This window comes from Pleurodeles waltl, chromosome 12, assembly GCF_031143425.1.
Source record: "Pleurodeles waltl isolate 20211129_DDA chromosome 12, aPleWal1.hap1.20221129, whole genome shotgun sequence".
NCBI classification, from domain to species: Eukaryota; Metazoa; Chordata; class Amphibia; order Caudata; family Salamandridae; genus Pleurodeles; species Pleurodeles waltl.
In genome coordinates, this window is record NC_090451.1 from 417,507,315 (window position 1) to 417,529,578 (window position 22,264).

Below are 22,264 nucleotides of genomic sequence, written 5' to 3' on the forward strand. Positions count from 1 at the left end.
CTTGTGCATGGGTGTGTTGCCCTGTATGGTTGTTATTGCCCTGGCAGATTTGCCTTGTGTGAGTAGTGATTTTGTGGGCTAGGTGATTCTCTCTAATGTGCATGCTTTAGTGATGGGTGTCTATGCAGGTCTGTGAGGGGAGTCAATGCATTGGTGTTGCATGCAGGGCTTGGTATTGGGATGAGTGGGTTGTGATGGTGGGGTATGTGGGAGGTGGTGAAGTGATGGGAGTGAGGGTAAGGGTGGGGGTTTGTGATGGCATGCAGGTAGGGGGTGATAGTAATAGAGATTTGACTTACCAGAGTCCAGTCCTCCTCCTGCTCCTGCCAAGCCCTCAGGATGCATAGTTACCAAGACTTGCTCCTCCCATGTTGTTAGTTGTGGGGCAGGAGGTGGGGGTCCACCGCCGGTCCTCTGTACAGATATTTGGTGTCTTGCTGCTGTGGAACGTACCTTCCCCTGTAGGTCATTCCACCTCTTCCTGATGTCATCCCTTGATCTAGGGTGCTGTCCCACTGCGTTGACCCTGTCCACAATTCTCCGCCATAGCTCCTTCTTCCTAGCAATGGACATCTGCTGAACCTGTGATCCAAATAGCTGTGGCTCTACCCAGGTGATTTCCTCCACCATGACCCTTAGCTCCTCCTCAGAGAATCAGGGGGGTTGTTGAGGTGCCATGGGTGTATTGTGAGTGGTGTGGGTGAGGGTGTGTGGGATGCTGTGTTGGGGTGTATGATGTAGGGTGTGTGGATGGTGTATAGGTGATGGTGGTGTGTGTCTGTGGTCTTGTCTGTGGTTTTGCTATCCCTCTTGTGGCACTTGTTTGTAATGGTAAAGGGTTGTGGGCAATGTGGGTGTGTGTTTTATAGTGGTGTGGGTAGGGTGTGTGTATGTGTGTCAGGTGTGTGTAGTTTGAATTGTCCACTGTGGTGTAGTTTTGTTAGGTTGTGTTTATTTTGAGCGCGGTGGTATGTATCGCCAATGGTTTAGCGCCATTGAAAGTCCGCCGTGGCAATCCGTGGGACATAATGCTGTGGGCATAGTTCTTTTGTTGTAATGGTATGGGTTTTGCTAAAATTATTTGATGATACTGGGTGCCTAAAAGGAAAAACTGTGAAGCTAAAAAATAACCAATTTGTCCAACAAGTGGCCATAGGTCATAGGTGCATCATGTTCCACCTGAAGCCTCTCGAGACAGAACTAGAAACATTGTTATCATAGAGAATGTGTTGGGTCCCACCCCATGGGTATCTCCCATTGTGGTGAGGTGGAAGCCAAATCTATCCTGTGAAGCTTGCATATACATACAGACGCAACTTCCCAATGTCTAAATAAAACAGGAGAGTCACCTAACTCCTACCACTGATGACTTGATTGGGGAATTAAGCAGAACAAGTTGGTTCTCAAAGGTAGGCCTCTGCTCCATATACCATTAGCTCACCCTAGATGAGGAGTTAAGATACATTATAAATGTTTACACTCATTGTGTGCCTTGGGCACTACCGGAGACTCAACTTCAGAATCTCAAGCGCCACTGAGGTGTTTCAGAACATTATTCAAGAGGTATTGGCAGGTCTACATGTCGTAATCAATGTAAGTGCTGACATCCTGGTGTATGCCCAGTCAGGACAGAAACACCACATCAGGCTGAGAAATCTCATTCAGAAAATTGAGGACTCCGGTTTCACTTTGCACTGTAATAAGTGCAAGTTCCTCAAACAGAAAATCAACTTGTTGGACTACACGTTCACGGCAGAGGGAATGGCACCTGACATGGAGAAAGTGAGAGACATTAAAGAAGCTCCCCCGCCTTCCACAGTGTCAAAAGTCCACAGTCTTTTAGGAATGGTAAACTCTTGTGGCTGTTTCATCAAGGACCTGACCACACTGACTAAACCCCATATGGGACCTAACCAAGTCATTTGTCTTCTGGGTGTGGAGCGAGGAGCAAGAACAATCATTTCAAGCCATTAAGAACACACTGTTGTCAGATAATACTCTCATATACATTGACCCCCTGGAGGGATACCATAATTGTTACGGATGCATGACCCAAGAGACTCAAAAGTGGTGCTGATGCAACAACTAGAAAGTGGAGAATAGGTGCCAGTGGCATTTAGGACTAGATCCCTTACTCTGTCAGAGCAGTGATAATCCCAAATACAGGAGGCAATAGTAATACACAGGGGTTGTTGTCATTTCCACGTGTATGTATACGGATATCCTTTTCTGGTTACCACGACCAGAAACCCCTCACTCCACTTTTCTTATGGACAGCCTTTAAAACACCCAGCAAATTGAAAAATGGATGCTCGAACTTCAGGAGTACAACTGTGAAATGTAGCACAGACTCAGGACCTCCAACCATGCTGATTATCTGTCCCACCATGCCCAAGCTGCCACTCAACAGGAAGACGAGGAAGTCAAGGAAATGGAGGAGTATATCAGGTACATAAATGACAGCTGACAACCTATGCCCATGTCAGTGGACACAATATGCCAAACCACCACACTTGATGAGTGTCTGCAAAGAGCTCCAGAGAACGTCAAGGATTGCTCAAGATCTCCCTCCAAGAATGAAGGCATCACTCTCCTGCAACCAAGACCAAAGACCCAGTTAAGGCCACTTCACTGACTGGCCTGATGATCAAGGAACTGGTTACCGCATCTAAACCAAACTCTATCAAACCAACCATGAGGACAAACCCAGCAAGTGTGCCAAGTCTGGTGGCATTGTGACCTCTAGTGGCCAAACCATGCAATAGCCTCTGGTAGTGGTCATCCCACATTGGACACCCAAAAGGACAATCCATTCTGGACTGCAAAAGGATCAGGAGGAAACCCTAGTCGAGGGACTTCAGAAAACCCTAGGACTTCCCACCAGATTGGCCCTGCTGACCTGCAAGCGACCCTCAAAGTGACCTACCTCCTGCTTCTAAAGGCACCTTAGCGCACAGCTCCTGGCTCACAGATTCGCTCTGCACCCGGCCACCCTGTGCTCTCCACTGAAGAAGCAGCTGTACCCTAAGCATCCCCCACCCCTTTTGACCTTGACACTCCAAGGGGAACCACCGGACTTACCTTTAAGTCCACCTGTGCAGTGCTTTTCCAAGTGGTCCCCCACAGTGGCCTGACACTAGCTCCAACAACTTTCTACAGCTGCTCCTGCCAAAACCAGGAGCCACCTGAACTTCTCCAGCTGGTCCATAGGACCCACTGACGACCTTGACATACCTGCAAAAGGAGACATTGGTAAGCACACTGCCTGATTTCATATGTATTTTTAAAGTATTTCTCCTATTTTTTCATATGGTGCGTAGTTACACATAGAACTGAGACATTTTCAAAAACTTTAAAAATTCAGAACTTGAAAAGTACATATCCGATTTTGATGATCTTGGTCTTAAAAGTTTTATAAAAATCTCAAGGTACTCCTTTGAATGTGTGTCTTGCTTTATTTATACTGTGCGTACAACAAATGCTTTGCACTTCTCCATGATTGGTCTAACTGCTCGACCAAGCCACCATAAAAATTAGATGATTAGGTTGTCTAATTTCTACCTCTATAAACCAATGTGTGGTTCCCTGGACCCCCTACACAGTGTGCCTGCTTTTACACACTACATAGAGGGTCAACCTCCTACAGTGCATGAGTTCTGTGGTTCTCCTAGGTAATTTTAGCCAGAAGCCCAGGCAAACTTAAAACTTTGGTAAAAGCACCGATTTTCATCACATTTCTGTGATCAAAAGTTCAGGAATCTGCGGGTAGTCACAAACTTCTTAGCCCTGCTATGGTTCCCACATGTCTCCCAATAAGAACTGCACCCCACTTTTGTGGGTGGGCCAAGAGAACATGACACAAAAGGCCCTTCAGTGCTACATTGATAAATAATCAATAAGGGTAGCTGCAGTATTTGGAGCTGTTTTATGGCATCTCCATGAAAACCTAAGCACCACAGATATTTTTGGAAAGCTAGACAACCAGGGGACTCCAGAGTGGCATGCCTTGTGTGAATCCCAGAAGGTTTTCTTACTCACTGTGCCCTGCAACCCTCAAACCTTGCTGGGAATCACACATTTCCTTTCATTTCTTTGATGGAAACTTCAGAAATGCCTACAACCCAACGTTACCCCACTCTTGCACATAAACATGTTGTTCCACTTGTGTGACAGAGCCTAGTGCTCATCAAAGGAACTGATCAAACTGAGGTCAATGGGAGTCCCCTCGATAGGGCTCATTCTCCATTTGCGTTCCAGTTGTTTGCAACAGCGTTTTATTAGTCTTAATTCTTCTATGTACCAAATGGTCTGTTTTCTGGCTCTTGCTTTATTGCTGTGTTCGAGGGGAGCCAGGGAGTTAGTACAAGAGATTATATACTTGTTGAAGCTTTGAATAGCTGTGGTAAAGCTGTTGCTGTGTTTGGGTTAGTGGGAGCTGAGAGGGGTGTTCCAGTCCTTGTCACTGTTGTAATTCCAGTTTCACTGCGATGTTCTGGTGGTGGTACATGTGAACTTGATGAGGGCATGATCTCTTCAGGGAAACTGTCTGGGCTCATTGACTTAGATGTTGGAAAAGTTAGTGAAAGTACAGTCCAGGAGGTGTCTGGCAATGTGGGTAAATTATTGCATCTTGCCTCATGTGGATCCTCACAAGATGCTATATGCAGTGTTCCCCTCGTGTGGAAAACAGCATAGGTTCAACTGCTCCCTCCTGATATTGCCCTTACTTAAAATTGTAATAAAACATTCTTCATTCACTGCAATCAGAGTTTTTTTCACTGATGATGAGAGGAGAACCTTCAGGAGGAGAACTCCTGCCGGTCCAGAGATGATATATTTTGCTGTGCCTTTTCTTGCAGTGTTTTGACGAAGGATGACTGCAAGATTGTAGAGTGGAAGAAACATCCCAGAGGCAATGCAGTGGGAGTAAGGTGAAAGTGTCTTGTTGGGGGTATTTTCTAATCATGTGTCTGCATTTCCTTCATTTCAATGTTGCCTTGAAAGTAACTGCTGGCACCCATCATAGAAACAGGAAGAATTGTTTGATTCAAGCCCTACTGCCTGTACAAATGAATGTTTATTTTCTTGGCTACCATCTTAATAGTTGTGGATGGGAATGTACTTCAAAGAATAAGAGCAACACACATGACTGTTATGAGTGAGGTGCTTTGGGCATATATATAAAAAAAAAACTCTACAATTGACTTAGGTATTATTTGCACTGCTAAAGAATTTTGCGTACAAAAAAAGTGAGTTTTGCACTTGCTGGACATAGCATGTTATCTGAACTTCATTAGTGCACATGGTCATTTAACAGTGATGCACAGACGTATAAACTATATACAGAATTTATGTAGCAAATGTGTTGGAAAATGGGTTATTGGTAAGGGCAGGTAGGTACCTACACTTAGCAATAGGCCACTAACCTCCACTAAGGTCGAGTTAGGTCTCAGTAAATTAAACCCAGCTCAACCCTTGGTAGCTTGGCAACGAGCGTCAAGGCTTAACTTAGGAGACAGAGTCTAAAGCATTCAAATATCACAAAACAGTAATTAAATAAAACACAGGAAACAGTTTAAAAATCCAAAACCAATTTATAAATATAGTTTATATTTTTATCTTTAAAATGACACCAAAACGAATAAAATCGGATAAGGGGAACCAGAGATATGAATTTTGAAAGAATTATTTTTTTTTTAGCGCCTAGAAACAAAAAGCGCCAATCGGGTCATCTGGTTGCACCTCAACCGGGGCAAATTCAAAGTTTAAGGCCGACCGCGATGGAGCCCTGCTCGGCTACAGGCCACGGGAGGCCTCGGTTAAAAGTTTACCTTCACACTTAGGGGGTTATTCTAACTTTGGAGGAGTGTTAATCCGTCCCAAAAGTGACGGTAAAGTGACGGATATACCACCAGCCGTATTACGAGTTCCATAGGATATAATGGACTCGTAATACGGCTGGTGGTAAATCTGTCACTTTACCGTCACTTTTGGGACGGATTAACACCTCCTCCAAAGTTAGAATAACCCCCTTAGTCTCTTTTTCGAAGATTTTTCTTCAGCGGGACGAACCTGCCAGTCCAATCCGACCTCCTGGAGCCCTTCTCCGGATACGCGATGCGGGAATCCTCGGTGGAGATTTTTACCTTCGGAAAAGGTGAAAATCCTTCGACCGGGGTAAACCTGGATCTTGATCCGACGTCCATGGAGCCCTTCTCGGATACGCTGGCTGGGAGGTCCCGGTCAACTTTTTACCTTCGGACTTAGTCTCTTTTTCGGAGATTTTTCTTTACCGGGACGAACCAGCAAATCAGGCCGGGTCGCGGTTGAGGCAAGCCGGCTAGAGTTGCCGCGGCAGGTCGGTCCCTCTATGGAGCTTTTTTACAAAAATTCTCCAAACTTCTCCAAACTTCTGGGGCTTCACCCAGATGTCCTTTTAAGGTTCTTTTGGGGTCCACAGCTCACCCCAAGGGTCCAGAAGTTCTGAGATGGTCCTTGGGGGGTGCGGACTACAACTCCCAGAATGCACCTGGCGCAAACTCCTTTTTGGCCACTGGACAGTGGTCAGCTGGTCACTTTCTTCAGGTGTTGGTGCAGGGGACTCTGGTTAGCAATTTTTCACCTGTAGCAAACAGGGATCCCTCCTTGAACCAGTTGAAGCCAGGCAAAGTCCTTCTTGTGGTGAAGCCCAAGTGTGCAGCTGGTGCAGTCCTTCTGAGTGCAGGTTCCAGGTGCAGGCCAGGGGTCCAGCAGGGCAGTCCTTCTTCTTCTGTTGTTCTTCCTTGTTGGATGTGGTAGGGAACTGAGGTGTGGGTGCAGGTCTGCCAGTTTTATTCTTGCTCCTGGGTGAAAAGCAGGGGGGTCCTGGTTCTCCAATCAGGTGCAGGGTCCTTCCCCCTGTGATGACCACTTCCTGGGAAGTGTGGAAAAATCAATCCCAGGAGGCAACATTCTCTAAAAATCCATCATGGCTGAATCTGATTTTTGGAGGTTACATCTGGCTGAGCCCACCCACTGGTGTGGCTAAAAATCATAAACACACCCCTCTCCTAATCTAATCAAGGGGGCACCTAGTTGTCTGGGGTTGCAGGATGTGGGGGTGTTGCTGGTTGCTCCAAATGTCCTTCTCTGCCTTTGAAGACCAGTTTGGCAGCCCTCCCCCTTCCTGCCTCACCATCTGCTGAGGGGAGATTCCCTCCCACAGGCACATTCCTTTGTGTGAAGCCAGGCCACTTCACACCTCATCAAGGCAGCTTGGTCAAGCTGCTCAAGGCTGGCCAATCAGAGCACAGCAGCAAAAACAATGCAGGGCTGAAATTGGCAACTTTTCAGGTAAAGTTTAAAACTCTTTACCTGAACAAGTTATATTAAATCCAACAACTGGAAGCTGTGGGATTTATTACAACAATTAATTTGATACCAAACTCTTGGTATGCATCATTTAAGGAGACTTTAAAAATTAAAATAAAGTCTCCCCATTCTAGCCTATGAAGGCCATTTACTACAATGAGGGAAAAACGAATTTGGCTGTTTTTACCTCACCAGGGCTTATAAAACTATTTTTATAAGGTCCCTGCTTATAGTTACATGGCACCCAGCCCTAGGGGCACATAGGGCACACCTTAGGGGTGACTTATATGTAAAAATAAGTTAGTTTAAGACTTTGGAACTACTTTTAATTCCAAAGTCGAATTTGCATATAACTTTAATTTAAAAGCAGCCAGCCAGGCAGGCCTGCCTTTAAAATGACACTGGGCACCTCAGCAGTGCACCTATGGGTGCACTACCTATGCTATGGTCCCTAAACCTACATGCCCTACCATATACTAGGGACTTATAGGTAGGTTAACCTAGCCAATTATAATTAGCCTAATTTGCATATTGATTTTACACAGAGCACAGGCCCTGGGACTGGTTAGCAGTACCCAGGGCACCATCAGAGTCAGGAAAACACCAGCAAAAAGTGGAAAATGGGGGCAAAAAGTTAGGGGGCCTCTGCAATCAGCCCTGTTTTCTCACAAAATGAAATTATTTTTGTACAAAAATCTTGCATTATTTTATGGTGGGGGTGTCCTTTTATTTACATTCAAACTTAGAATATTATTTTTCAAGCGTCATTTACTATGGAAGGATTAATGGCACCAGCACAATTTTTAAATTTACAAGGAGAACCAAATGTTGCCTGGGATGTTTGGAAGGAAGGATTTCAGGCTGATGCAGAAGATGTAGGAGATGATGAATTCACTATGTCTTGAAAATTGCCCATGCTAAAGCCCTTGCCGGGGAGCTGAAGGAAGGACAATTTCAAAACATTTACCCCGAATACCAGAGGAAGAAGATGAGGATGCAGAACAGTATGCTTATGAAATAGCATTGGTGATGTTGGATCAGAATTTCTTGAAGAAGAAAAATGAAGTTGTGGAGCTATAGACGTTTTTAAAGAGAACACAGCTTCCTGGAGAGTCAGTAGACAAATTTGTAGCATCACTCAGGATGTTAGCTTCTACATGTAAATATAAAGGATTCTGAGATAAAATGTTAGAAGATCAATTAGTACAGAAATTGTAGGATAAGTAGCTCAGGAAAGATTGCTAAACACAGAGGGTTTAACCTTGTAAAAGGCAATTGAGATAGCAAAGGGAGTTGATATTTCAGAAGAACAAATGAAGTAAATGGCAGCAGGGGATGTGAAAAGAGTTTACGTCATGCAAGACTTAATATATAAAACTTCTAAAGACAAAAAGAAGCAACAGAACCATCCAGAGAAAACAACTGGGTGGCAGGAAAAATAGTGAAGTGTTATAAATTTGGATTGAAGATGCTTGTAGCAACTGATTTAAATTGCCCTATTGTGGGTCAAAAATGTAGAAAATGTAAAACGAAAGGTCACTTTGCAAAAATGTGGAAAGGGTCATTGCAAGCTCAAACCTCTCAAGAAAAAAGTGTGTTAATGTTTTAGATGATGAAAGGGAAGTAAAAATAACAGTTTTTGTCAGAAGTAAATAGAAGCGCAAATGATGGTAGATGCTGGGGCACATTATACATTAGTGGGAGGAGAATATTTAGGAAAGTTTCTGGAAAAGGAATTATGTGCTTCAGACATAAGATTAGTGGCTTATGGGAACAAACCCATTGAATTGGTGGGTATTGGATGGGTACACTTGAATCTCAAGGGGTAAAGACACAGTCCAAAGTGTATACAGACAGATATAGTTCAAATTTCCTAAATTGGCCACAACAGAGAGAATTAAAGATGAGGTTGGATCCCAATCATCCTGAACAATTATTGGGAGAACAAACAAAGATAAATGTGATTGATGAGTCAATGTTTTTAAAACAAAACTAGGCCTACTGAAGGGATGTAATGCCTGTCGCAAGGCACATAAGTCTTGATGAATATCATTGGTGTTGAGGGAGCCTTTGAGAAAGGACCTGCAAAGGTCATGTCAAGAAGAAATCATTGAGGAGATTCAAGCCTTTTAGTGATTAGCTCCAGTTGTTCTGGTAAAGAAAAGTAATGGAAACTTATGCATATGTGTAGATTTATGTGCTCTCAATGAGCGCATCTGGATAGATCATCACCTTCTGCCCAGCATTGGTGATATGCTCATGACAATCAAGGGGGCTAAACTTTTCACTGCCCTGGATTTGTCATCAGCATATCATCAAATTTCACTGCATCCATATTCCAAACCGCTCACATCATTTAGCACTACTGAAGGGGCCTGCTGGTTAAAAAATATGCCTTTTGGTCTAGCATCCACTGCAGAAGAATTTTCAGAGAGCTATGCATCAATTGTTTAGTAAAGAAAATAATGTGAGTTACTTTCAAGATGATATTTTGATTTTTGGAAGGAACAAAGCAGAACATGACGGAGTGTTGTGGAACGTGTTAAATATTTTACAGGAGTATGGTTTAACCATTAAATATGATAAGTGTAAAATTGGTTTTGGGGGAGTAGAATATTTGGGCCATTGATAAAGAGAACAAGGAGTGATAAGAGCCATAGAAGAAGCACCTTCTTCACAAAACAAAGAGCAATTGAAATCATTCCTCTAGCTTACGGAGTATTACTCTAATTTTGTATAGATTTTTGTGGATGTCACCTGATGGTGTCAGTGAAGTTACTGCATGGTCCCAGTGGTCTGTAGATGAGAATGCCGGTGTTGGTGAAGTTGACTGGGAAGTGGAGCTTAAACAATGGATGTTCCAGGTTGGAGGATGACGTATCCCTAAATGTAGTGCAGCTGAAGAAGTTCTCATGAATGATAAAGATTCTGCCTCCAGGCTGGTGGAATCTGTCTTACCTGACAATCTTGTAGCTGGGAGGTTAACTGTGGCAGTGGCAGGTGCTGATGCACAGGATTCCATGATAAAAAGTATGTCAGCCACTAAGTAGGTCCTGGGAGGGGAGAGGAGTGATGCCATTTTCTTTGCAGATGGATGATGTGAAATCCAGTGATATATCTTCCTGTGCACATGCATGTTTGGCAATCCAGTGATGTAACATACTGTACTCATTGAAAATAGGGAATCCAGCGATGTAACTTTCTGTGCAGATGGCTGATGGAAATGAATCCTCTTGCTTGGCATCATCTTTCAAATACAGTTTTGGTGGAAAACCAGTGGTCACCTCCTGTGCAGATGGATGATGAGAAATCCTGTGATGTCACTTCCAGTACAGCTAGATGATGGGAAATCCAGTGATATAATTTCCTGTGCCGATGGATGATGGAAAGGGTGCAGGAGCAAAGGCATTTTGAACTGTGCTCTCAGGCCACTAAATAGAACACACTCAATAAGGGTTCTAGGGACACTACAGATGAGTAGGAACTATCAAACTGAGAGCAGCTCTTGAGGCACTCTAACCCCCAGACCAAAACATATTATAATAGAAATAAAAATTGCATTGGCTGATTAGTTCTTTTTTATTTTTAAGGCAAGGAAAGAGTTTCACCCAATTTATATGTGTGATTTTGCAGGGGTTTTTATTAACTGAACAAATATTATTTTTCAAATAAAGAAAATTTTAATTAAATTAATTATCTCAATATTGGAATAACAAAGTCATATGCAGCTTACAGTGCCTTTTTTTACATCACAATAACAGATTTCGTTCAATTCCAAACTTTCACCTTGCAATTTTGAGAAGAGAAACAAGGTTGATACATCGGGTCCAAGGTCTCTTGGATTATATTGATTGTGTTTCTCTGAATGTACCTAATTTCTCTGGGAGTCTGCTTCAGTTTGATTCATCCAAGCCCCTATTATGTAGAAAAGGTGATGAATTATGTCACAATAGAAATCAAATCCCAAGCTGACATCATTAAACAAAGTAGCATTCTGTAATGCCCACTGTTAGGTATTGTTAGAAATTCAGGGTCAGGCAATAAGAATTATATTTTCCCTACACCAGATGGTCACTTTAACAACAGCAAGACATGTGCTTTTTGAATCTGGGAATATAATTTATCATAAAATCCCACTGATCGGTGAAAAAGCAGCAGTTTGACACAGCATGTTTCTTTTGTTAAACTGGTATGATATGTTGTTGCATTCATTCATCCATTCATTTATTCATTGGCTCAATCATTCGTCACTTCATTCATTTGATCATTTTGTTACCAAAACATACTATCAATATCCTCTGGGCTCCACTTACAGACAGCATCATAAAGAACAGAAGAAATTTAAAATATGAAGGTGTGTTGAAAACGCCATGAAGTAAGGCAACATATATGTGTTCCTAGCCGCATTACACATTCCCTTACATTAACGATTTTTCTGTAATGAATTCTTGTATTAAATTCATGTTCCTTACAGTAAAATCTTCATATTTTCATATTTTAGGAAACGGTTAAACAACAGCCATGCAATATGAAAATTAATTATCCCTAATATTTATGCAAACATTATTTATCTTCTCTCACCTAAATGATGCCACTTTCTCCAGTGTTCCATATTAACTGCCTCCCCTCATTGGCATGTCAGGCCGCTACTGCAGGAAAGAAGTACAAATCTCAAGGACAATTAGACAATTAGATCTGTTTACCTTTTTAAGAATGCCACAATATACAAAGCGCCTGGTTGACAAGCGTTTCTCAAAGTATACACTCTGCTTGATATTTATTATCCCTGGATCTTCTGCATTTTAGCGCGTCACTCATGAAAAGGCAATAACGTCTTAAAGTGGCAACTGCTGTTAAGAAGGATTACTCTAGCTGTGGAATATAAAACAGTGCCAAAAGTCAAAGTTATAGCTTGATGCCTGAAGTGGGTACTGTATTTGTTACTTTCTTTTTGTTAGTGGATGCTCCCAGTTACCATCTGGTGACTTCTTTCCAAATGATAGAAGTTAAGCTAAACATTTTAAGACAAATACCACCATTCGATATGAGTAAAAAAAAATTAAAAAATCTTTACCAAGAATTTTGCAATATCAATCAATCAATCAATCAATCAATCAGGAAGTTCTTGTATAGTGCAAGCTTTTTCACCTGGGGGTCTTCTGGTGTGGTGTAGCGGTTCTTGCCCAGTTGTTAGTGGTGGTTGAAGAGCTGGGTCTTGGGCTGCTTTCTGATGTCTGTCAGGGAAGGAGAGGTGTGGATTTGGAGGGGAAGGTGGTTCCAGGCTTTTGCGGCAAGGTGGGAGAATGATTACCCTCTGTGGCGTTCATGGCGGATGTGAGGGACTTGTACCAAAGTGATGGTGGCTGATCGAAGTTCCCTGGTCCCTCAGGGGAAAGTGAGGTGGCTGTTGATATAGGTGGGTCCAGTGGTGTGAAGGGCCTCATGGGCAATAGCAGCAGACATTAAGCATTGCCCAAATTACTTTCCAATACAGGTTTAAAGCTATGTGGACACACTTGCAATTTCTGGTGGCCAAAGGGCTATTCCAAGAGAGCAGTAGGCGTATTTCCAATTGCCACATATTTTTCCAGAGCCCCTGACTCATGTTTCAAAATGTATTTACACATTTGAAGCAAGCCTACCAAGTTTTATACTGATAAGACAGCTAGTGCAGTCACTACCACTAGATGACACCAGATGCTGGAGCTGCCTTGTTTTATATTTCCCTGTGGGACAGAACATACAATTGTGCCATGTGGAGACCCAGCATGAAGCTTTTGAACCAATCACTGCTAAATCTTCTGACACATCCTCATTTCTGGACAGTACTGTTTGTACTGATTAAGTCACTATATTATGCTCTGTGTCCAACTTTAAAAGAACATTTTTTCACTAAGAAGCTTCTGATCTTTCTACTAATGTGCTACTTACTCATTAATACTGGTGTTGAGCAAACTCAGGCAATACTGGTGTTGAGCAAACTCAGGCATTTTTAGCGTACCTTACCTAGTGCCCCTTTTCGTGTTGACACAGTTCTCACCTTTGCTACAAACACCCTCATCAACCTGCCACAAGTTTCTGAAATTAAATGCTTGTTTTGTCATTAAGTATGTTGGGTCTCTTTATAGAGCAGGGATCTTTAAAAATTCCTCTTCTTGATCTTCCAAAGGCCAACAATCTGTCACTCTCACCTCCATCGTAACATTGAACCGTTTACCCCAGCTCCCCACTTTACTTCTCATCTCAGCACCTGCTTTCTCTTCACCACCATATCCCAATTGACTACATGCACTTTCAGTATATTCAGGCCTCTACATCTTGCTCAAGAGGGTGCTCTTACACTGAACCTTGATTATCACCTCCCTCATAGGCCCTGTTACCTCACCTGAAGGAACATTATTTTCTGCATTGAGGGCTGATAACGCAATCCGTAGATTCTCAAGCAACAAAACAAGTGTCCCCTGGAGCCTGTTTCAAGGTTAATGCATTATTCATGCATCAGGTTTCATTCTTTTTTATGTTTATGCCAAGCAGTGTTCAGGTAGGGAAAGCTTTGATATGTAGGAGCCCTGCTTACTGGTTGTGGACATTTCACATGGTTTTCTGTGTGACTTTTCTTTCTTAATTGATTCACTCAAGACTCTTAAGTGTTCTAAATAATTTCTGAAATGGAAGAGATTTGATTTTACTTCAATTGAAAATACATTTCTCATTATATTCAAAAGTAGATCAAGCTATATCTTCTTATGACATTTATTTTTAAAAAATCAAATACAAAAGTATTCAATTGTAATTCATCTAACAGGGTATTCCATAATGTTTCTAATACTTAAGAAACATTAGAAGTACACCAGTTGGAGCTTGATAATCCTAGAGATACCTTTACAGGTTTAGTGATCGGTTTCTCCTATGATGCAGGACTCCTTGGGTCCATAATCAGAGAAAAAAGCACATTTTTAAACCCGTATGTAGGGTGGTCATCTGAGTCATTTGTCGTTTTTTTAAAGATGGACTGTTTAACCGTTGTTCAAGAGAGCGAGACACTGAGACAACCATGTATCGGTCATCAACTGACCAATGCTAACATTGTCCTCTATAATGTTATTGTCTGTGTGTATGCTTTCTTTTAGTGCATAGAGACAGGAGGTAGCTTGCATTTTTTTCATCTAAAAATGTAAAGTTTATAGCTCATTGGATAGTCAAGTCAGACAATTTCTAAGGGCTATGATTTGGATTATATATCTATATGGAGGAATGCAAGACAACATTTTAAAACTGCAGATAGTACTTATTAAACCTATAGAGTTTTTTACATTAATTTATTCACTGTTCCACTGCTGACATTTTACTGTCAGAGAAAAGAGCTGTTATAATTGATATATACATTTAGGTGTTTATGCACTGGACTGCACACATTCATTTTACCATGCCTATTTGTGAGTGATCAGTTAATTCCAATTTAGACTGTGTAGAGTTCCCTGCCCCAACTGTGGAGTCTTTGCAGTAGTAAAGTAACTATTAACTTAGGTCCTCGCTGTTGGCTTGATGTGGTACTTGAATGATTGATGAGTTGCAATAATTCCCATGTTGCCGAGCAGCCCCTCACAATGACGGCATAGAGGCAACAAAGAAAGACATACAACACAATCACAAATTTCTCTCATGCTCTTTCTGGCTCATTTGAAGTCTGCTCTGCAGTGATTCATGACAAACCTCTAGTTTGAGATTGCAATATAAACACTAAAACAAATCCTATGAAGCTTAGACATAAGCTAGATAACCAGACCAAATGACAGCCACAGCAGCTATTCAGGACTTCTTTAAGCTGGAAATCCAATGTTTTATTGTATGATGTTCTCCATTTAAAAGCAGATGACTTCCTAGTCAAAGCAGTTTTATATCTTTAACATTGCATTACTGCATGTAGATTAAGTATGGAAAGAGAGCATTGAAAGCTAATGCATAGTACCACAATGTGTTTTATTTTTAATTATTCCAGTGTCAGCTATAAGAAACTTGGTTATTTGAGTTGCTGGTCAGGACCAAGATAATGGTTTACTTTCCTTTGCATGGTGTACACGTGTTTTTCTCATCCTTCGCAGGATTTGAAAACGCTCCCCTGAGGTCGATGGGTACTTTGGACCCAGTGTGGAGTGTGGTTAACCATAAACAATAAACTGAAACTCAGCAATAAATTTAAACACCATAACCCATGTGGCCAAGAAAACTCCAATCAATAAAAAGTTTCAAAGCTTTATTTTATAACCACAAAGCCAAAGTCATGTAAATAGTGTGCAAGATCAGATTGTAAAGGTATATAAAAACCATAGGTTGTCCAAATATACAAAACAAGTTTAATCTACTCAACATCAACACCATTTGACATTCAAGAAGAATAATGCATATTAATAAAGAGATAACACAGAAACATTCTTTAAATCAGACTGTGAATACATTACCCAAATCAGATTATGAAGATTCAGAAATCAGGATTTAGACATTGTATTCTTGCTTCTAGCCAAATTAGGACAAGCAAGTATAGGAAAAGGCTAGCACATGCAGGTAAAAGTAGTCAAAAAAAGAAAGACAAACAATAATTTGGAAAACAACTGTCTCAAGCTAAGATAAACTACCTAGAAAAAGTAAAAAAGGCAGGTGTCAGCATGCTAACTTCTATTAATAAAAACCAGGTCAGCAGAAAATAACATTTGCATTAGAATATACCTCTCATATGGTCAGCATTCAATTCAGTTCCATCAGCAAAGCATGTAGATCATCAGCAAAGTCTGTTAGAAGCACCATCAGGGGAAAATGCAGAACACAGGCTGCACAGAGAAATCAGAAAACATCCAAGGGGCAAGTAAGCAGATGCATATTCTAAAGGGGACTGCCTAAAACTTGCAAAGTCCATTCCTAATTACAAATACTCAAAACAGTTTGATTGGTCAGTTCGATGAGCCCACATCATGCAAAAGGGGCAATGTCCAATTAGAATTTGAGCACAAATCGAGTTTACAACATTACAGAAAATGTTCAGGGTTGGTACGAAGTCAGCTCTTCTTTCCATGTGAATCAAATAGACTGTAACAATTTTGAACATCACTTGTTGCAGTCTGCATTTTCTAGTGGAGTAAAATGATTTCAAAAGTTCTCATGAGAAACACCAGTTCAACAGTATTAACAGTTTTTGCTTTCAATCTCCAATTCTGAAAGTTCTAGAATGAAGGTCATTGGGAAACTAATCTTATACAGTGAACAATGGGACTCTTTACTATTCACAAGAAACAACCTTATGAGCACTACATATATTGTTGAGCTGGCAGTGAAGGCTCTGATGTTTAACCAAGAAATTCCTTATGGTCAATGTCTTAATGATTGTAATAGTGCAAGTACCAGACTCTAACAGATTTCCATGCCTTCCAAAATTCATTGTGACTTCATTTTTTCATTTTGGCATCTACCAAATGCCTAGGGCTACTAGTTACCCTAAATGTGACACCAATACCAATCTAGCAGGCTTGTTGAGCTGCAATGTTTCATGGGATCTATGCTGTTATGTGATATGTCATCTCAGGACCTGAGGTCAAGACATGACATGTAGCCAATCCGTAAAAGCTAAATGATAGGCAAAGGCTTAACAGACTAGTTTAATTTCTTTTAAGTAGCTCATCTGACAGTTACCACACATTCTTGCTAAGTAAGTGTGGACCAAAAAATCCAGTTCTTAATAATAATAATAACCCTGGTTATCAGAATCATAAGAGAGTAGACATCTTTCTTGACTTGTAAAAGTGTACTAAGAAACTGTCATGCCATAAATTATAAGAGTTTACTTACCTCAAGCTTTTGTTTCAATGTGTCAGAGATTTATCTAGACACGCTGCCCCTATAGTTGCTTGGCCAGGTTTGATTTGCAAACATATCTATGCCATCTGCAGAACAGGATCTCCCTTAATACACAAGAAACAGCAGCTGTCTTATTGATTGTCTTCTTTTTCTGGGGAGTTCAGTATAACCTGAATTTGTTCAAGAATGGTTTGACAATCTTGTTTGGTAAATCTGTACTTTCTACATGTTTAGATACAACATTCTTTCAAAGACAAGCATACTTTCCTGCAACATGATGAACAGCTCCAAGATCTCCTTCACTTGGGAGCCTGGCATTGTGGTTTGCATTTTAAATTGAAGGCAACAGTGGGAGGAATCTCATCTGAGTAGGGAAAATCCAAGAGTAAATATGCAAAGCCAGAACATAGTTAAAGTGTTACAAATAATAACAAAGAGAGGACCAGGCAAAACAATCTTCTTCCTACAGTAGGTCTCAAAGGACTCGTAAACAACGGCTCGTAAGTGTAAGCACAATATATTCCTTAGGAAAGTTTGTGAGCCTACGACGTCTAACAAAAATTGATACAACCTATAATACAAGAGGCCAGCCATGCTCCTAATATCATGACATATCCTAGGCATCAGAGGTGCAAAAAAGTGATAAGTTGAATAACTGAACTAATCTCAGCTACTTGTAATTACTCTGGCTGCATCAAAGGCCCTCATTTGTTTGCTATCTCAGTCAGGACTCATCCGTTTGCAGTCAGTAGTGATGCTGTTCCAACAGGAACAGTCAAGCCTGAACTGCTATGCTAGGTCCCATCTGAATCAGAAAACAAGAAACCCCAGACAAATTTTGGCTTCAGTGTGTCTCGTCAGAAGGTTGCCACTTGGTTCCAAAGGCACAATGATCGTGATACAGATGTAAGGGGCATACCCATTGCACTCAGGGCATTGCAGTGCGAATACAAAAAGGTGACAGTGGACTGCTTAAATGAATTTCAGCCACTGGCAATTAATTATCACTAGTAAACATGGACAATATCATAGCAGATTGGAGATATAATGAAAAATTTGAGATATGATAATTTTGTGGGACATGCTCTCACTATTTTGTTGCATTTCTCAAATGGATAAACATATACTCAGAACTCTAACCAAAGAAATATTGCCTTGAATGGCAATACCAAATGTGTGAGGGTTTCCCAGGAAATATAGCCTACAAAATCTATGTTGCTATATTTTTGCCAATCACAAAATTGTGGCAGAATCACTGGTTATGGTGCACTGTTCATTTGATGACTGATTTAAAATTTAGGTCCATATGGAATGTCTACAATTTACATATTTTCTATTTCTGTACGACTCAATAAATTAACGCATGTGAGACCTCCTTTGCCCATTTTAGAACATTTTTCCAAAACAAAGTAATACCTTTCAGTCTCCTTTGGGAAGCATCACATCTCTGTCTAGGCTTGACCCCCAGCTTTATGCCAGTGGGTGTCCTGGGGGTGAGTATAACAGCTAAACTGGGTGAAGTATATTGTGGAACTTTCAAAAGCAGTTATAGGCTAAATGTTGGTTTAGAGTACATTTCTTTAATCATAGATGTCAACCCTGGGCTGATTCAAAACATACAACCATATGTTTTTAACATCTACTCATCACAAGGTGCCAGACCACCCTCAAGCTCACTAGCACACTGGAGATCGCATTGAATATAATCTTTGTCAGATTTTTTGCATTTTTTTCCCTCCCCACAGAAATAGATCTATACAAAGACGTAATTTTCAACTTAGTTCCACTGGGATTCTGGAGCTTGGATGACCCACACATGTATGGATTCAGGGTACACACAGGCCATAAACAGGATGCTGTTAATTTAGAAAATGTGGAAAGCAGCTGGAAGACAAATGCTGGCATAGTGTACCTTATCTATCTTAGGTCAGAAACATCACATTTAGGCTGTATAGAAAATGTGAGGATTTGGGTGTACTATTTAATATGGCGGTAGGGCATTATCGTGCAGTATACTCATAAATACTTGGCTCAAGTCGGGTACATTTACCTAACCATAAGCTCAACCCTGGGTAGCTGTGGCTGTGAACAGTAAGGCTTAGTAAAGGATCAATGTGTACAACACTTTACAGCACCAAAAAACAAAATAATAAGAAAGCAACGACACACGGAATAAAAAAAAACACCAATTCATTACAATAGATTATATTTACATGAATTCTTAGAGACCTTGATGATCAAGATCCACTGGTCGTTTCTGGAGATACAATTTTTTGAAGATAATATTACTTTTAAATGTAACCACAAACAAGCATTAGTCAACAAAAACTTTGGAAACTTTTGTAAAATTTGAAAAAGTTACTTCAACTACTCTGGATTGGGCGACCAGTTCTGGCAGGACAGAGATCTAGGGGCCAGAGTGGACACTTTGAACAGTTACCTGGCCACCAGAGTGTTTTTGTAGCAAAATCCAAATTTACAGGACAACCAACATAGCCAACAATGGAGTGGTCCTGATGCTGAGAGATGCTGGCAAAAGATGCTTAAAGGATGATCCTGTTGTGGTGAGGTCCACAGGGGTATCCTTGTGGGTGCTCCTTGGTCAACGAGGGAAGAGGGGCAAACATTGACACAGAGGTCGCTATGCCTTGAATCCCTATGCATTGTCATAACAGGCCAGCCTCTGCTGGGCTACTGGTCAGTCTGTACCACGGTTAGGGAGAAATTCTTCAGTGGGGGCTGGAGTCCCTTGTGTGCAATGAATCTGGACTTTGATAGCACTCTCAGGTTAAGCAGACACAGGTGCAACTTTTGACTGTCTCACACTTGTCTTTTTGGGTGCCTGGCAACTTGTAGTGGCAAAATATCTGCGGTGGCTACCAACTTGTGTTCCTGGAGTTGGTTCCAGGACATCAGCCAACTGATCGTTGGAATCACTGGCATTGTTTGATGTTGGGAATCAACTTTTTCCCAAGCCAGGAGCTGTACGTACAGTCCAACCTTTGCTAGCACAAAGTGCAGCAGGTGCAGAACTTTGGCATGTGCAGCCTCTCTTTATTCAAGTTCAAGGGCAGATAGGGTGTCATTCTTCAGTCCGCTCTCTGGTCCCAGTGTGATCTGTTGTTCAGACTGTCAGGGGAGCCATATTTATCCCAGGAAAGTGACCTGAAGGCGGCATGGGGTCTCTAGCTAATGGGTTACTGTGTTCCCTCCTACCTAGTGATAAAGTTCCTGTGATGTGTGGCATCTGTCTGTCCCAGAGTGTAAGTTCTTGCCCCTTTCAGTATGTCATGACCCTACCTCAGTCATTGGGAGCTTGATAGCAAAATCCAAAGGTGTGCTTACCGGAGGTCGACATGCCCACTGTAGAACCAGTTTGGGACAAGTGTAACCTCCCTGACCATGTCTCCACTTTGTCTGCAGGAGCAATAGGCATCCTTCTCAGGGATGTTACATCTGCTTCCCTCACAAAGGTGGCTTCACCATTGAAGCTTGCCTTTTGGGCTAACACACTTGAGTGGGCATCGTTGGGGAAGGAGGTGATACCTCTTTCTGCAGCAACTGCCTTTGTTCCTTTACTGAGGATTTGTTTACATATCTCCCCAAGTGGTCAGAAACCTGTTTGTGTGCCATGGCCTTTGTGAGCCTGCTGGGCTCTGAGCAAAAGTGGCAACTTTCTAACCTTTAATAGTGGTATTAAATTCTACTTGAGCATCAGGTCGGTTTAATGGCATGAATAATTTGATACCTCACATGACTCAATTTGGTAGTCCCATTCAGGATTTAGCCTGGTTGGAATGCCAACCAGGTACCCTGTGTTAGTAAATGTATCTACTAACTTCATCCGCAACAAAATGACAATTTGGAAGTGTTGCTGTTAAGACATTTCAGTAATATGTGGCGTACTTAACAAAATACAGCTTTCTGTCATAGAACTCTATAGGCCTGCTTTAGGGGAGACTTACATATAGTGTAAATGGATAGGGTGGCTTTGACATTGGAGTGAATGGTGAAGCACTGTCCTTCCAGTCTGCAGTGGCAGGCTGAGGAACATTTTGTACCTTGTCACACACAGGGTAGCACAAACAGTACTGCAGCCCTGAGTGATCACTCTGCCTTACATGCCATGTATACCCTGGGTACCATATACTAGGGACTTATAAGTAAATCAGTCCTTGCCAGTTGGGTAGATCCAATTCAAAATACAATTTGTATAGGGTCTGAACACTGGTGCTGAGGTCTGGTTTGCAGGCCTCAGGGCACTCTCAGTTGAAACACAAGGAGTATCAGTTTACAAATGTGGAGGTCTACATGCAAAAAGAGGCATTGGCTTACATAAATTTACCACAACTATATACTTTTTAAGATCTACACATACTAAGATTTCTATGGCTTGGAGTTGGACCTCCTGCTCCTTGACTGTCTGGCCACAAAATCTGACTGAATATGATATTTTTCAATTTTTTAGCATTTTTCTCCAAACCATGGTGATTCACTTTAGTCTCTCTCATACTGGACCTTTTCCCAGCCAAGGCTTGATTCCCAACATTTGTCTGCAGGAGTCTCCTGAATGTGGGGTACTACACGTTTAAGGATTTTCTATGGGTTGAAGTAGCCCACAGTGTAATACATTTTGGAAATTTGGAAAGAAATTGAAAGAAAAATTCCCATTTAGGCTAATCGTCTTTTGACAGTAGTTGTTATCACTGGACTGTATGGAAACATATCAAAACCATATATTTTCAAAATTGATACATCGTAAGGTTTCTCTCACTGCTGCCAGTCTTCCTCACTCTCACCTCACCCTGATTTGCTGGCCGGAATTATGACCTCAACATGGCATTCAGTTGTCAGATTTTCAAAACTTTTCCTCAAAGCATGGCAGTTTCCTCCAGACTTCCTCACACAGAAAAAATGGAATGTGGAATGTCAGCAGTATTTGACTCAGGGTTGGGCAGTATCCATTGAAGCCTACCAAACCTAAAAATTTCTGAACACTAGAAACACATGAAAATCTTGAGGATGTGGTTTGCAGCATGACGCATGAATCACAACATTTTATTATCCA